Raw genomic sequence first — 16,398 nt, 5'->3', positions numbered from 1 at the left:
CATTAAGGAGTCCCTATTAAAAACACCTCAAGCAGTGTAACAAAATAGAAAACAGTTTCCAGAAAAACAGCAGAACTCAAAGTCACTCAAGTTAAGGGCAAAATGTTGATGGAAGCCAACTGAGAGATTGACTCAAGACTGTTCCTTTTTAAATATACAAATCGTGGTTCAAAATTACAGATATCCTTGCAGACAAGGAGCAGGGAGCAAGGTCTCTTGAGATAACAAAGTGAGCTTGCTGAAAACCCACCTGCCATATGCCAGCAGGTCATGGAGGGTGTGAGGCCCCTGATATCCAGAATTTTCCCCTTTTTTATATTCTAACGTAACTAGAGAGGAAGGGAGAAAAAAAACCCTGTAAATTCCTGGATGCCATCCTTCCCCCTCCATAATGTGCAGATGTCTCTGCATATTTTCAAGTATTCCAAACTGTAAGAAACTAACAAAGAAAAAACAACAAAAAAAAAAAACCCCAAAAAACAAAACTCCACCACTTCAGTTGAATAACAACGTTTAGATGTGGACAGACCTTTTATTTCCTTGGTTTTTAAGGCCTCCACAGCAAGACATTCCCCCAGTGCACACTGCAGATTTCTAAAACCTCCACCTCCTCTGGTGATGTGCATCAGCCCAAGCTAAAGTCAGCAGGATGCCAGGATCCCTTCCTCTGTGAAATCTCAGAATTTTGGAGTAAAAAGGGAACTACGAAAAAAGTGGTTTTCTACTCTTCAGGAAGTCTTCATTGAAAGCCATAAAATGTACACATGCACTGTTGAATTATCTATGAGCTTAAAAGGATTTAATATGCATATTTCCTATTTTTAGAGAAACACTACAAAGCCTAGATACACAAGTTTTCTACTGCCAGTTTCCATGCTTTGGCTTTCCCTGTTAAAACTTGCTGTGCTGCTATAAATCTAACACCCACTGGAATAAAACCCTAAATTAAATATCAGGCATTTTTACAAATATGATTTAAAAATGCACTAATAATTTCCTAAAACGAAGGTTTTATCCACTATAGAATAGGAATCACTTCTGATTATTCTGTACAATTGCTGTCCACCAAGTTTGTGATGATTGCTTTATATACCATGAGGAGGGAACATACATGTAGCTGTCACTTACAATTTATAACAATGTCCTAAAAGCAAGTCCATCAATTTAGTTTTAATGGACTCCTAAAAGAATTTTTAAGTACATCCCTTAGACTTATTGTAGTTCACCAACACTTTCTTTCAATACATGATGGATAGTTTCCATTTTAAAATATGACATTTGTTGCAATGCAGCTTAAATTACTTTTCTTCATGGAGCATGTGTTATTCAGAGTTACCATTATGCACTAAGAAATTGTACATTATGTTGCTGCTTTATCTCCTTTTATGGCACATGTTACAGTTGCATCTATTCAGGTACAATTACACTGGGGGAAAATGATTTAACATTCGTATTAAGAACAGTTCTGTTCAGCAAATTTATTTCAGCTTTTGGTTAATTACTAAAGAGTACTGAGGATAATCCAAAACAGCAGCAGCATGCAGATTTTAAATTAAGTAAATAAAACATATTCACCCCAAGATATGTACTTGCAGTACAGCCGATTTATGACACTGTACCTAAAGCTGTAGTAACTTCTGCTTATTCCATAAATTCCTTGTAACAGGGGCTAAAGAAATTTTTCTCCGCTGAATTAGCTTTTAAGTATTAGATCATTTTCTGTCTGTGCTCTCTCAAGAAGAGAAAACTCTCACTGAGTTTCTCTCAGTGAAACCACTGTGGGGAGTTTCACAAGATGAACTTCACTGAGGGAAAAAAGTAATCGTGGTATATACTTGTAGTAATGTATGAATTAAGAGTGCAAATTTCTCAGATTCTGAGCATTATTTTAGAATATAGGACTCCAAATAAAATAATTAATACCTGTTCAAAATTATACTCTCTCTTCTGCTTCCAAGGAAAATGTATAACATTTTCCATATCGGTTTTTACATCTATGGATACAAACAGTAAAATTATGCTGTAAATTAGAATCTGTTTTGTTCATATTGCCAGTAAGATGGTGAAACGATATTTTTATATATACAGAGTGTAACTTGTTGGACAAGTACAAAGACATTTTAATCAGGCTATAATAGGTATTCTTTTTCTGTTCATTAAGATAAAGAAATGTTTGGCAGGCAAATGTTTCATTAGGTTGTAATTTGCTTTGATATGCAAATTAAGATGTAATTAGTTTTGCATTTCTGAAGAGGTAGAGTCTATGTGCTACACATTTTTATGTGTTGAGTAATGGCAGCTCAAGTAGATCCCTTCCTTCGTCCCCAAATCCAACCTCAAAACCCCACTCCATCCTCCTTGTAAATATTCTTAAAACCAAGAGCCACCCACACCTTTCTCTCAGATAAGTTCTTAAAAATTTACTTCAAAAAAAGAAATTACCTCAGAGGATGCCTGCTCAAGTTACTTTATTTTTTGTTTGGTTTTAAGTCTATTCTGCAATATTGGAAATTGTGAGGCATAAAGAGAAGCTGCTGTAAATAAACACAATAAAACATCCTAGGACAGCTATAGCAACTTAGACCAGGTGTAAACCTGACACTGAGAGCAGAGCCTGAGGTCAAGCAGGGCTGCACATCTGAAATGAGAGAATTAAGCTCAAGACACAGAGGTATCTGGGGTTATTAACAAGCAGTGAAGGAGAGCATGATTAATTCTAATGCCTCTTTTTAACAAGGCGAGTAGGAAGCATAAAGATAGATTTGCAATTTAAAATAATCTATTTGGCTCAGCCCACTACAATAGATCAGTAGGAATTAGTGGAGTAAACTATTAAACAAGCCATGACATCACAGGTTTTGGGACACATGAAAAATTATGAGCCACCTATCTATGGTTAGGACCTGTCAGGGCTGTATCTTTTGAAAGTCATTTTGTTAGAAGAAAACAACTTTTTCTCTTCATTTAGCCAGAAACCTGGAATTGTGGTAGCTATTGAAAAGCTAAAATATTTTACTTAAAGGTCTCAGGTATCTTCTATTGTGAGCCAAACAGCAACTGATATCTACCAGTTTCATCGATGCTGTTAAGGACTTCCTGATTTTAAGAAGAAAGCATGCATTTTTCTGTGTTTTAATAAAGTCTCAATAGGAAAAACTACACAAAAATTGTGAAAGAACTTTGTCCAAAGCTATTTGGATAGGAATTCCCCTTCTCACTATTTTTTTTTTTCATTTCTGCATCAATTCATGAGTGTCTCATCACTTCAGTGTCTCAATACATTCATTTCAACAATGAATGAAAAGGCAGAACTACAAGTTGGCTCCAATGCCAGTAGGAACATCTCACAAACCCTCAGCATTTCACATAAGTATTTTAAGGTGCACATTAATAGATGGGTTTATTTTCATTCCAAGCCAGGCTGAAAGCTGTATAAAATAATTCACACAACAGAGAAACCAAGACTTTTGACCAGGTTCCACCCTGAAAGCGAGAGACAGACTGCTTTTCTCCTCAGAAAGGTTTAACACAACTGGATACCGTTGTGGAATTATTGTATAATTCTGTGTTCTCATGCCAACGCTCCAAGCCAGCATGAAGTTTGCCAGTGTTGTCCTAATGAATGTCTAAGTGCCACTCCAGCAAAGCAAACATTTTGCTTCAGCATGAGTTGCCTCTGCAGGACTTTTGGGCTTTTGCAGGGAATAACACACTTGCTGCTTCTGAATTGGACTAAATCCAGATGTTAAGGACAGCAGGAGCACTAAGAAGTTGAACCTGTACATCAGATGAGCTCTATCATGCTGCCAGGGGACAGACAAGCATTTGTGATTTTTTTGACTCAGTTATAACCCTGCCCTTCTTCATGCAGGCTGACTGGACTGTACCATGAGTGGAATGCAATTACTGAGGACTAAAATTACAGTATAGTTTTCAATATGACCACCAGTGTGGCATTAGCATGTATTTAAATCGATTTTACCCACTGTTTTTATTTTGTGATCTGATAAAACAGGGAAATTTGGAGATCACCAGAAGAGCCAAAGCTGGACAGAAAGCATCCAGAAATCCAGACAGTGAGGAGCTCTCCCAGAGGCCAGGCTTCTGCTCAGTTTTGCTGCTAGGCTGATCTGTTCATCTTTCAACAGACAAGGAGGGAGTAGGAAATTATTCAGTAATGAAACAGCAGGTCTGAATTTGAAAGAGGAGAAGAGGGACAATAAAAAGTGACATTAGCCCATAAAATTGAGGAACAATTGTTATTTGTAGGGGATAATTTTGGCTTAACACACTCAGAGCAAGCACAAACGTGAGGGAGCAACACCACGAGCTGGAGATGAGTGTGTGCTCAGCCCATGGTGACACTGCTCTGAAACTGAACTGACATTTCCCAGTTTCTTGCATTCACTTCCTCCCTAAAAAGCAGCACCTGCCAGAAATCTGCCCAGTGTACTCACATACTTTCACATGACAGCTTCAAAACCGGTAACAGATGTCACTGGAGAGTAACAAGAACTCTCTTTAGACAGAATCAGTGCAATAGTGGCTTTCAAATGCATTAGTGGCACTTACAGATCATCTACAGCTTTTGGGGTTTAAGATAAATCATTCTTCAGAACACATGCATCTTTTATCCCACAAGCCTGAAGTGCTGAGATCTATCACACTGAGAATTTACTATGCTTATAAACAGAAGTACAACGTTCAAAAAACAAGAGTTTAAAAGGATCTTTTATCTTGACACTCCATATTGAATGTAGCAAAACATTCAGTTCCCCTCTGGTTTTATTTTCACTGCCTGAAATAGGAAGATGACATGGATTTAATGAAATTGCATATGTTCTATCAAGACACAACCCAAGAGAAGAGGGCTGAAAATGAAATGCTTCAAGTTTTGACAATGGAAATAATGAGGAGACATTCACAAGAGATAAGGAATGAATGATACTGATCTACAAAGATTTACAAGTGTGATTTGTCATGTTCTGAGCAGGTCTGATTTTGTGCCTGTCAAACTCAATAGAAATACTCCCCTGAACTCTATTGTGTTAAGGTGCAAGCCCTTAATCTGTAATCTTAACAAGATCTACAGGATAGAATTTCAAGCTAGAAATTCTGGACTTGAAATGGGATCACAGTTTAAGTGACTTGCTCTCCAACTTTCCAAGATTTAGATTGGCCAGACCATCAGTGCAGTCTTTAGAAAGACATTGAATATTGATTTAAAGATAAGTTGTATTTCAGTCACAAGACTGAGACAAAAATCCCCACTTCAGATCTACAGAGACACCACCGAGGTCACCAGCTGAACTATGGAACCAGGTTTCATTGTCACCTGGAAACTCCTTGAGGCTGTGACTGAAAAAAATATGTTCATCGAACTTGTTTGTTTGCAACAAAAAAAAAAAAGAAAAAGGAATCAAATCAGCATTGCCATGAGGTGTTTGGTGCTGTCACTGCTGCTCCAAGGGAGCACGGATGAATCTGATTTGTGTGAGAGCAGTGGGCCAGCACTCGCCGCGCACACACGGGATGACAACTGAAGTGCTGTGCTCAAAACAAACAGCCCCGGCACAGCCATAGCTCACAAGCTCTGCCAGCAGTCTGGAATAAAAATAAAATTGTTTCTTCTGTCGCCTTTTCCCTTTGATAAGCTTTCAGGCGCATTGCAAACATGAATTCAGGCGAATTGCAAATCAGTTCTTGGATCACTCACGGCACGGAAAGATGGCTTCAAAGAGACAGGGGAAACAAGATGAAAGAGTCCTGCCTGCCATGCTGGAGATCTCATCAGCTGCCAATGTAACTGTACCTTACCCCAGTTTGTTATGGAAGAGCTTGGGACAGTCCACCAGAAAGTAAGGTACAACATATTAAAGGATGCTGCTTAAAAAGACCATCTCACATCAGCCTACAAAGTGTATGTATTATCAGCCCAACTCCGCTGCAGCAGAAACATTTAGGACCTTTATTACAGGCTCACACAGTTGCACAGGAAGACCAGTGACACATCCTTTGTGCCATGTCACCCTCAGGCTTTGCTCAAATTTATTACAAAATGCTGTATAGAATTTCTCATTCTTTGGTCACTAGCTTTACAGTTTTATTATTGCTTCAAAACACCCACACAACTGAAAGGCTTCAAACTAACTCCAGTAAAGCGAGAGATCTCCTTAGCTTTGTGGTGAATTCTTAGTCTCATAGCTCTAGCCCAAGTAGCAATAATGTGACTTTTTGCTGTTTAACCTTAGCAAATATATTTTAGCTTTAATGCACCTGTCAAGCCCATGATTTTTTTTTCAAACACAGAATCATTATAACACAAATTTGCAAAAGATTATGTCAGACATTTAACTGATAATGATTTAACTTCCCTGAGTTTTTGTAACAGGAGCAGTGCTGCAGACAGATGTAGACAAGGTCTTGAAGAGCAATTCAAAAAACTACGATTAGTGATGAGAAACTGCACAATTTGAGTTACAGATGTGACCCACTTCACCAGCACAGCAATCTTAACTGCTGTCAGGAGACTAGAAAAAAAAATACCTTTGCAATACTGGATTTCAGCAGCCCCACAGAAAATATTCTTTTTGATGTATTATTACTAAATTATTTTTGAATATCTGCACTAAAGCATGAATTTATATTTTTTTAAGTTATGCATTTTCAGTTGAAATGAGAATCTTAATTGGTTTTGTTGTTGGTAATGGATAGCAGGAAGAGTAAAACTTCACTTCATACATTAAGCAGAAAAAACATATCTGAAAAAGAGGAGCATGCAAATTTACACCATGCTCTAGTCTACTTCAAACTTGTAGCACAATATAATTCTAAAGGAAAATAGATCCCAATGAGCTTCCAAGTTGTTAATCAGCTGGTGCAAGTATGGGCAGATGGGATTCTTTCTCATCCCTTCAGTTCTTCAAATGAAGGTTCAACATCTTCATAAAAAATCTAAGCAAGAGAACAACTTGATATCATGATAAAAATATGGAACTCCCAAGGTCATTTAATTTTGTCTCAATGCAATTTCTCTCCAAAACTCCTTTATTTACATACCTCTTACACTTCACCATCAGTGTCCCACCAGTGTACTTTAGAAAGTGTTTCAGCTGCTGGCTTGGGCAATAGAAAGTCACTACAAGCCCCTCCATAGGTTTATACATCTCATCAACTCAAAAGTTTTAACTCTGCGCACCTGACAAAATGAAATTTTAACTGCGCTCATCTTGACAAAGTGGAAAAATACGTACAGGCAGCAGTCACATGATCCTAGCAGTTGCTACGCTTGCTGCTCACACTGTATTAATATATAATAAAAAGAATGTTCTGCCTTATTGATCTTCAGACCACAGCTGAGAGCTCGAATGCTTGAAGCATACCAAAGATGTTTGGTACTTTTCCTCATTCTCTCCCTTTTCCTTGGTTACATTATGCTAACCTCTGCAAAGTGGCTTTTATTACTTGATATGATGTTGGTCTTTTCACCTTGAAATTGTTGACAGGAGAATAGAATGCTCTGTGTTGTATTTTTAATCTCTATTCAAACATACATCTTGCTGTTTTCACCCTGTCAAGTTAATCCCTTGGAAGCATCATAAAACAGCAGTGAGGTATAAAACTGTGGAAGTGCTCAGTGTGGGACAGAGCTGAAACGTGCCAGGCATCTGCACAGGAGCCTTGTCTCTCCCTCAGAATGGGCACAGAATTCCTTTGGGCTTTTTGTTTGTCATCTTAAACTGAAAGCTGTCTTGGTGATAAGGTGACTTGAAATAGAAAGCCTTGCCTATGGAGCAGCCTCCCTTTGTGCTTTCCAGGATCAAGTGGAGTTTTTTTGTTTGCTTGCTTTTATGGTAGTTTTCTTTACTCACTTCAGAGCTACTGCTCTCTAGGATTTTAATTATAAGCTGCGTAGAGCCTAATATTCCTTTTTCTGTGCTTTTACTGCCTCTCACTCGTGTTCTGAAATGTTCATAACCATCTTATTACAAGAGAGATGACAAAAAAGCCTTTGAAAGAGCTGGCACACAAAGCAGATTCTATCACAGGGCAGCGATCAGCTGCTCTGTTCCCACCAGCACACGCTCAGGAGATCAAAGGGAGTGCTCAGATTGTGATTCCTCCATGGATCCATAGGAAGGAGCAGATGAAGGTCACTCTTTCATGCAGAGGATACCACCACGCTCTCATTCATTCAAATCACACACAGAATTTGCTGTGAGGATTTCCTCACTGCAGAGCAAGGAGATTCTTCTCAGATCTGTGAGGGGCATTGTGCTTTTTGATGTACTGGGTTTGGAGGGCAACCGGAGCAACTCCTGTCAAAGAAAATGAATTGCTTTGGTTTCCACAGCCACCCTCACCCCTCTGTAAAATACAGGGAACTTGCTTAGATGTTACAAAACCACATTAATCAAAGTTTCATAAAGTATAAGTCAGGAAACAAAGAAAAATACTTTTGTTTCTTGTTCAAGATTGTTCATCACTGGTGCTACATTATTTATCTTTGTTGATGTTATTTTAACTTAGATGCAATCTATGCCAAAAATAAAACATGTAACTTCAAAATAGTAAGCATGGAAAGGGAGTATTGAATTTTTAATGAACTTTCCCCCTTGCTCTCCTGGACATGCTGCTTAAGTTGGGTTCACAGGAAAAAGGGAGCTATTCACAAATTTCTGTCCCACATAATGGGCTTGGCAGTGAATCAGATTCAGCAGCCTTGTGACAAAAGTAACAAAAACAAAACAAAAAAAAATACACACACAAGTCTTAATCTAGAAATTTCAGAATTCTTGTTGTGCACTCTCAGCTGTGACCTGAGGCTTCATGACAGTGAGAGTCCTCCATCACCTGGACACAAATTCCACTTCAGCAGTTTCCTATTCACTGATATGAAAGCTTCAGCAAGACCAGTTTTAACAGAATAATAGTTCCTATGTCCTTTGAATCAGGACCAAGATTTTGTAATGGTTGAAGCAATCCTGCAGCTATTGTCTCCATTTGAAGCTGATGTTTAAAAAAAAGACAAAAGTTGAACTCTTGAAACAGATTCTCTCCTTGATTTTCACTACAGGCTGTCACTCTGTTCCTCTCTTCAAGGAAGAGCAGTAGGATAAAATTGAAGTTAAATTAATAGCAGGTATTATGTGCTAATGCAATCACACTGATATTAACTGGACACTGAGCATTGGAATATATTTTATGTTACGTTTTAATCCATTCCTGTGAGACATTTTAAGGCTTCATTCTCTCATTTACTGGCATATTATTGTCATGAATTCATAAAATCTAGAGATAGCCAGCATCTTAAGGGTTAAAGTATCTACTGGTGTACAAGCATTTAAATCCTTCTACAGGAGATAATTAGCTGGGCTTCTGGAATAAAAGCATGCTGGGGTTCCTACTGACACAGGGATTGGCTCACAATGAGAAACATGATGGACCAAGTTTGGTTCAATTGGCTGCAATTCCTCAGCCAACCAAGCAATATTAGCATTTTTCTATGATATCTAAATTAAAGGAAGAAATGTTCTGGACTGCATGTTTTGAATGAACCCACAGGGAGGGTCATAGGGATGCTCCATCTGTGCTATCTTCATCTAAGCAACCACTCACATCTATCATATACCATGCAATTACAATTGCTATTAGGTTTTCATTTCCTTTTGAATGATCCACAGCTGTTAAAATGCAGCCCTTTTGAGGGAATACGATGATTTGATTAAGGTTTTGCAGAAAAACGTTCCTTAGCTCTACATCTTAGAAAGGTACAAATGGGAATTTCTAGGCAGCCAACAGATCAAAACTTGGAGCATTTCAGCTCAAGCTCTCCAAATTTTCTTTGCCTGCTGGCTATTCAAGAGTGTCTGTATTGATTGCTTAAGAAAAAAAAAATTTAAAAATCTTTAGGACTTGGGATCATAACAGAATGCCAAGGCAAAACCAATAAATTCTCAAACACTTTCCTGAGAAAGTTATTTCCTATGAAAACTCATGTTAAAAGTACTTTGACCTGAGCTTTAAAGTTTACAGTCAAATGCTCTTTGCTTAGTCCTGTGGGAAGTTACGCTTCCCACTGCTAGCAATTATGAGAATAACTTAAAATATGCTTGTTTCATTTAATCCTTAAGGTTAAATACGCATCAGGAACACAGAAATTGAACATCAGGACTCCCTTTAAGCCTGACATCATTCCTGTTGAGTAAATAAAATTTTCATTGCTGTCTTAGTTATAACTGTGTTCCCATTCCCAGACAGATAAAAATATTTATGGCTTTACAAAATATGTTGTACTGCCAGCTCTGTTTATTGCTATATCAAGCATGGATGATGCATTAAGATTGTATAGTATGAACACCTACAGAAATTTAAAAAGACAAATTCAGGCAATTGCAGAAAATTGCAGTCAGAATGCAATTTTGAATAATCAATCCTCTCCTCCAGATGATATTTTAGTTACCAAAGCTGGAATCTTACTTTGAAATTCTAGCAGTCAGTCAACAATCCCTTTGTTAATTGTCCGTTAGAATTATTACATCTAATTTGTCACAACAATGATATTGTGAAAGAACCCTTTAATTCCTGATGGCCTGAATGAATGATCTGAGGAACATTTTCTGGTTTAAACATGCCCTAGTGAGCAAAGCAAACATTGTGTGCCTGGCACCAGAGCAAACTGGGAATGAAGTGTTCACCATTTTTCCCTCTGCTTCACACAGATCTTCGTCAAACCTTCAGAGCAGCATAAGATGATCTGGATTTTGGCATCCCAGGGGTGGAAGAACAAACCCAAAGAGCTCTGCAGGGCTGCAGTTGCAAACATTGCTCCAGGCAGGCAAAAAAGAGGGGCAGCACAAGGAAGAAGAAATCAGTGCCTATGAAATGAGGTGCCACAGCACATGTCCCTGCCTCACCCCTCAGAGGTAGAGCTGTGAGAGCCACCAGCAGCCCTGCAGAGAGCAGATCTAGCTCTTGGGAGAGCCCAGGAGCCCCATTCTCCTCTACCTCAGCTCAGAGGCCACAGTCATGCCCCTAAAATCACCTCCTTATCCTCCAGGGTGACTCCAGTGCTGGCACTAAGGTGGGTCACACCGTATGTGGGAAGAACAGTAAAGAAACTCTCAAAACACAGGCACAGTGCTTGCAAAAGTTGTCTTTGTTCATCCTTTCTGTTAAAGGTGTTTCTCACTCTCTGAATAATTCTGTACACAGTGATGCACCTTTTAGCACAGAGTAGCAATGGTCATCAATTTTTGTAGCTCTATAAAACAAGATTTGTCTGTCTCCCAGATTAATTTGCACAATAGTGTAGGAAGAAAGCTCTCTGCAATGAACATGGCTACCTGTATTGGAAAAGGCAGACCAACATATAAGCCATGAATTGGCATTCAGATGTACAGGAGAAAGCAGTGCCAAAATGAGAATAGAAAAAGCTGTATCTATGCTAATAAATGACACAAGGAATATGACACAAAAATGCTTTTAAAATAAAATACGTACAGTTTGACCACTTCTTACTGAAAAAGAAAGAAATAACAAACGTTTCTCTAGAATTATAGGGAAAAAAGACAAATTCAGGTATTTACAGCTTTTAGTCAGATGAAATTCTAGGGAAATTTACTGTAATAATAAAATTTACCTACTGTATTCCTGTTCTTCACCCTAAAGCTTTGAGCATCTTTTGTCACATTCCATGTGTGTTCAAGGCACACACTGCCAGCTTCAAATGATGTAATAAATTTAACCCAAAAATAACTTCATTGTCAGAATGTGCTCTTCCAGTTACAGTAAACCTGACATTTTTGCTTAACTGCTGAAAGAGTACAAAGAATAGAGAAACCAACAATGTGCCATGAAAAGGGAAATTAGGAAGCCCAGCTAAAGAGGAACCACAATGCATAGATGAGGTCTAAACAGTGCACTGACACATGAGAAATTCACAGGATAAATAGCACGGCGCTCATGGAATGTACATATTGCAACTCCCTTTACATGAGAACATGTCATCCCTAGCTCTGGAAGGCAAGGAGACTTGAAGAAGTGAAAGAAAACTTGAGACAGAGATGACAGCAAGAAAACTCAGAGCTCATCTCAACTCCAAATACATCAGCTGAACAAAGGCAGGTAATGACAACAAAAAGGGGTGCAAACAGAAGTTTCATGTCAGCATGTATCATCTCAACTCCTTTTTCCAAATCAACTGTTTGACAAGCTTTGAAATAAGCTGGGTAACTACAAGCATGAGTATCAATGAAAATGTAACCAAAGAGAAAAAAACATCCCTACATTACAGTTTTCAAGAGGCATCTGAACACTTCCAACCTATTCATACTCTGAAAAGAAAGGACTGTCAATACGTGTTTTGATTTTTCAGAAGAATCACAATGATATGTTCACACACTGCATTGCATTTTAAATTACTGAGCAACATAAGCATGTAGAATCCTGATTACTCTAAACTGAGTACAGGCACAGGCAAGTCAGAGAGCTATTTCTCTGAAGTTCACCTTTACTATTTTCACTATGGCTAAGCCTGGAGAGCTGCTCTTGCTCTTATTTCCCTCCAAGAAATATTAACACCTTGAATTACAGTCACCAGAACAAATAAAACCCAGCTAAATTAAAATGAATAAGTCAGCAAAAGTGACTCTGCGTGTCTGTAAAACTCCAGTATCTGTCATCACAGATGACTCAGCAGAAGATCAATGCTCTCACTGCAGAGCCCTGGGATTTCACAGCTGAGCTCATCCTGAGACTTTACAGGAACAGTTTCACATCCCCAATTACAAACAGGTACAAGGAGAAGGTGAGAGACAGGACACGACAGCAAAGTTGCTGGTAGGAGTTGTTTATGAGAGCTATAAACTACATGGGGAAACATTGCCCTTCTACAGCAGCAGAAGGTAATTGTCAAGCAAGACAATGGAGATGATATCATAAGTCATAGGGTGCTATTCACATATCCATTAATCACATCACACAACATGCCCTGGTGTCCTGTTTTCCCTGTTGAAGTGGCAGGGATAACCTTCCAAGGATGACTACACCTGTAAGAGACTCAGTACATCACCGAAGCAACAAACCTTTCGCTCTGTGTGCAGTTGGTCAAGGTGTGATAATTGCTGAATACATGCCTCAATAATGTGCCCAAACCACGGTACAGATGGTGACAAGGGCCAGACCAAGAGCAATTCCTAACTTGTTGAAAATATGAATTGCATTCAGGCTAATTGCATTTGGGAACAGCAATGAGGATACTCTGTCACATCCCAGAAGTGGATCCCATTTAGTATCTGATGACAAGGCTGGTGCAGTTGCTGCTGCACCCTGGCATTTCAGTTCAAGTGAAAAGCTCATGGTTCAAAGAGAAACCAGCTCAAGGCTCATTCCCCAAGTCTAGAAAGAAAAATTTCTGGCTATTCTCTAACCAGCCCAGGATTGGCTCTTTACCCTCTTTTGGCACATTCCCTCTGGCTTTGGATGCCATCTCTCGGCTTGATGGCAGTGGCATTTCCAGAAGGCTCCTAAAGCACCAGTGTCCTGCACCCATAGAACAATTTCTATGGACACAAAACTGCCTGGGCCCAAAACCCAGCTGTCTTGGGGGTGTCCAGAGCACATGGGAAGATATCAGGCTACAAAACCTGTCCCTCTTCTCACAAGCTCTTTCCTCCTTGACCACAGGAAAACAAAAAGCTTGTTTGAGAGCTAAAGATACCTTTTTCATTTCTCAAATCTATCCCATTTGCAACACCTTCAGTTTGTATTTAACCAAACATTCACTCCTGTTAGACTGTAGACATCTGTTCTGAGGTGTTCAGGGTGTACCAAGGGCACAGGCATCACCAGCCTTTCCAAAAGCATGTTCTTAATTGCACACTTAATGACTGGTAAAAGTACAGAATTGATGCATAAACAAGCAGCTGCTTCATCTATCTGGAGCCTATTAAATTATAGCAATCAGAGAAGTCATCTGTTCTGCCAACCCCTGTGCTGAAAGCACAAAACTACAACAGTGCAAGCCAATAGTGCCAGTGTTCACACGCAAGGAACACCAGAGGAGGTGGTGAATGGAAGGATTTTGGCCATATTTCAGCAAGGGCTGCCCAAACAGAACCATTCTGTCTCATAAGCTTAATCCAAGGGGCTTTCCCTTCAGGCCTATAGTAAGGAACAGTGCAAATTTTGCTTTCAATTGAAGATTGGCAGAGAGAAGTCTCTAGGGGAAGGAATCACATACAACCAATTAGCTAAGTTAATATAATAAAAATTCATATTGAAGAGAGAAGAATTAATAGTCACCAACTCTCAGGTGAATGTCCCACTATGAAGCCAAAATGGCTCTACCTCTTAACCTTACCACAGCAGTCAAATTCCTCTGCAAAATTGCATAAGTCATGTCTCCTGTCTCTTAAAGAGGGCCCAGATTAGGTGAGCATCAGTCTGTGGTCCAGGTGTGATGAAGTGTGTGCACAGAGGGAATGAAGCTCCAGTGTCCAAGAGCAAATGCTTATTTTTAAAAGTAATTTCCTAATGTAATAATGAATTCTACACCTAGGTGTTGATAATTTAAACATAATCTACCTCAAGCAATAGCAAGGCTGAGAAATTACCTTCTCCATGCCAGCCAGCCCCAATTATGCTCTGTACAAAAAGGCTTTCTCACCTGTATATCTAAAATACAGATATATTCCTTTTTGCACCGTTCACTATAAAACCAGAGAGGAGGCTCAAATCAAGCCCTGATGCCAAGGCACATTTTGAAACAAAGCCTCAAAGTCAGAAAAATTAAAAGATGCACATATAAGTAGTCTGATTAAATGTTCAATGAGTAACTTTAGAAGGACAAGGGAGGGAAAAAGCTCATTTGTTTCCATATTAGATGAAGAGGGATAATTCATAATCCATGGGCAACAGACTACATATCACAGAGACAAAAGAACTGTACTTGCACAGGCTAAAGGACAGCAGTCTTTCTGTAGGAAAGACCCATTTGTCATATCTAATCCAATTTTTGCTTCTGAAAAAGACAGTCAAGAGGGCACTGTCAAGGTGTTTTGGCACAATGATTGATATCTCCTGACAGCAGCTGCTCAGCCTGGAAGATGCGGCCTCCTAGAGCACAAGGATTCAGCTTTCCCACCAGCTGCCACACTCTTCCTTCTCATATGCAAGAGCTTTGCATTAGCATAAATAAGCCTATCTGTTGTTAAACTGACAGAGTCAAGCGTCTCTTTTTACTCAAGTTTCATAGGAAAAACTGGCAGGTTGGAAGCAATAAGGACATCCTGGGGCTCCTGTTGGGGAACAGTCACAGCAGGTCAGGGGGTGTGACATGGTGAATAAAGAGCATGGCTGGGATCAAGCTCTAAGTTATACATCTTTCTTCATGCATAAAGTGGCTGTTCATCATGTAAGCATCAATCCTTAGCAATAAATATTAAATATTTGTGTACATGAATACTGCACAAATCCCAAAAGCCTAATTCCAGCAAAATCTCATTGACTTTTTGGTCAGTGTTTAACAGAACACTAAAAGAAAAGTCCTCATGTGCTTTCTGAGATGAATGTGCAGCCAGCCTGGAATGAAGCGTGTATGAACATTTCATTAACAAATTTTCACTTGATTCATAAATATGCATAAATATTTGGGGCTCATTTTTTGTCATTTAGAGCCTGACCTAAAGTCCTCTGAAGTCAGTACTGAGATTTCCATTAACTTCTCTGGAAGCTGAACATGTCACCTACGCTGGGAAGATAATGAAAATGAAAATAAATTTTATGCACTGAATATTTTCAAGATATGATAAAGTTAACAGGGAAGAAACGTTATTCTGTCAGCTCTAATCTTTATCCTCATCTGGGTACATTTTTTTTTCCTTGGGAAATCTGTAATGTTAGTAATATTCTGTATTTATTTAATTTTTAAATTCAAATCCACTGGTTCCATTACACATTACAAGGTCACAAAGGAAAGGAGCTGTTAGCTGCAAGGTCCTGCAGGTTTGCTTGATGTGCTCCTCTTGCTATGTCAATCAAGAAGTTACACTGAATAAATTCAGCTCTCTTGGAAAAACAGCTTAAGAGCACTTAAAGGCTAAGGATAGTAAAGTAAACAGTCTGCTAATCCTCCAAATGCAAATAAAGGCTCAACATCCAAACAGCCTTTTTCTCCAGGCAATTATATGGCAAATGCACGCACAGGCCTTTGAAGTGCCAGCTCTTATGACATTTTATTTGCATAACAAATCTCTCAATAAACTTCTCTTTGCACGGACTACAAAGCACGATGTATGGCTGCGTGATTTGTGCTCTAGCACTTCAACCATTCTGTAGATTTAGTCATCTTTTAGTCCACTCAGCATTTATTTATTCCAGCTCTACCTGATTTTCATG

The 16,398-nt window shown here is 38.9% G+C and overlaps 1 protein-coding gene and 1 long non-coding RNA gene across 4 annotated transcripts in view; both read right to left on the bottom strand.

The window, feature by feature from the left end:
• Window positions 1–16,398, bottom strand: part of CDH13 (cadherin 13) — a 449,552-nt gene that overhangs the window by 397,960 nt on the left and 35,194 nt on the right. The window lies entirely within an intron of this gene.
• LOC137480984 (uncharacterized) lies at window positions 4,644–5,384 on the bottom strand. The gene is made up of 2 exons (XR_011003232.1): window positions 5,303–5,384; window positions 4,644–5,270 (listed from the first exon to the last, which is right to left on the bottom strand). It is a non-coding gene; the product is annotated as an uncharacterized lncRNA (long non-coding RNA).

This window comes from Anomalospiza imberbis, chromosome 12, assembly GCF_031753505.1.
Source record: "Anomalospiza imberbis isolate Cuckoo-Finch-1a 21T00152 chromosome 12, ASM3175350v1, whole genome shotgun sequence".
NCBI lineage: Eukaryota > Metazoa > Chordata > Aves > Passeriformes > Viduidae > Anomalospiza > Anomalospiza imberbis.
The sequence above is the reverse complement of the archived record's forward strand: the minus strand, read 5'-3'. Positions and strand labels throughout refer to the sequence as shown.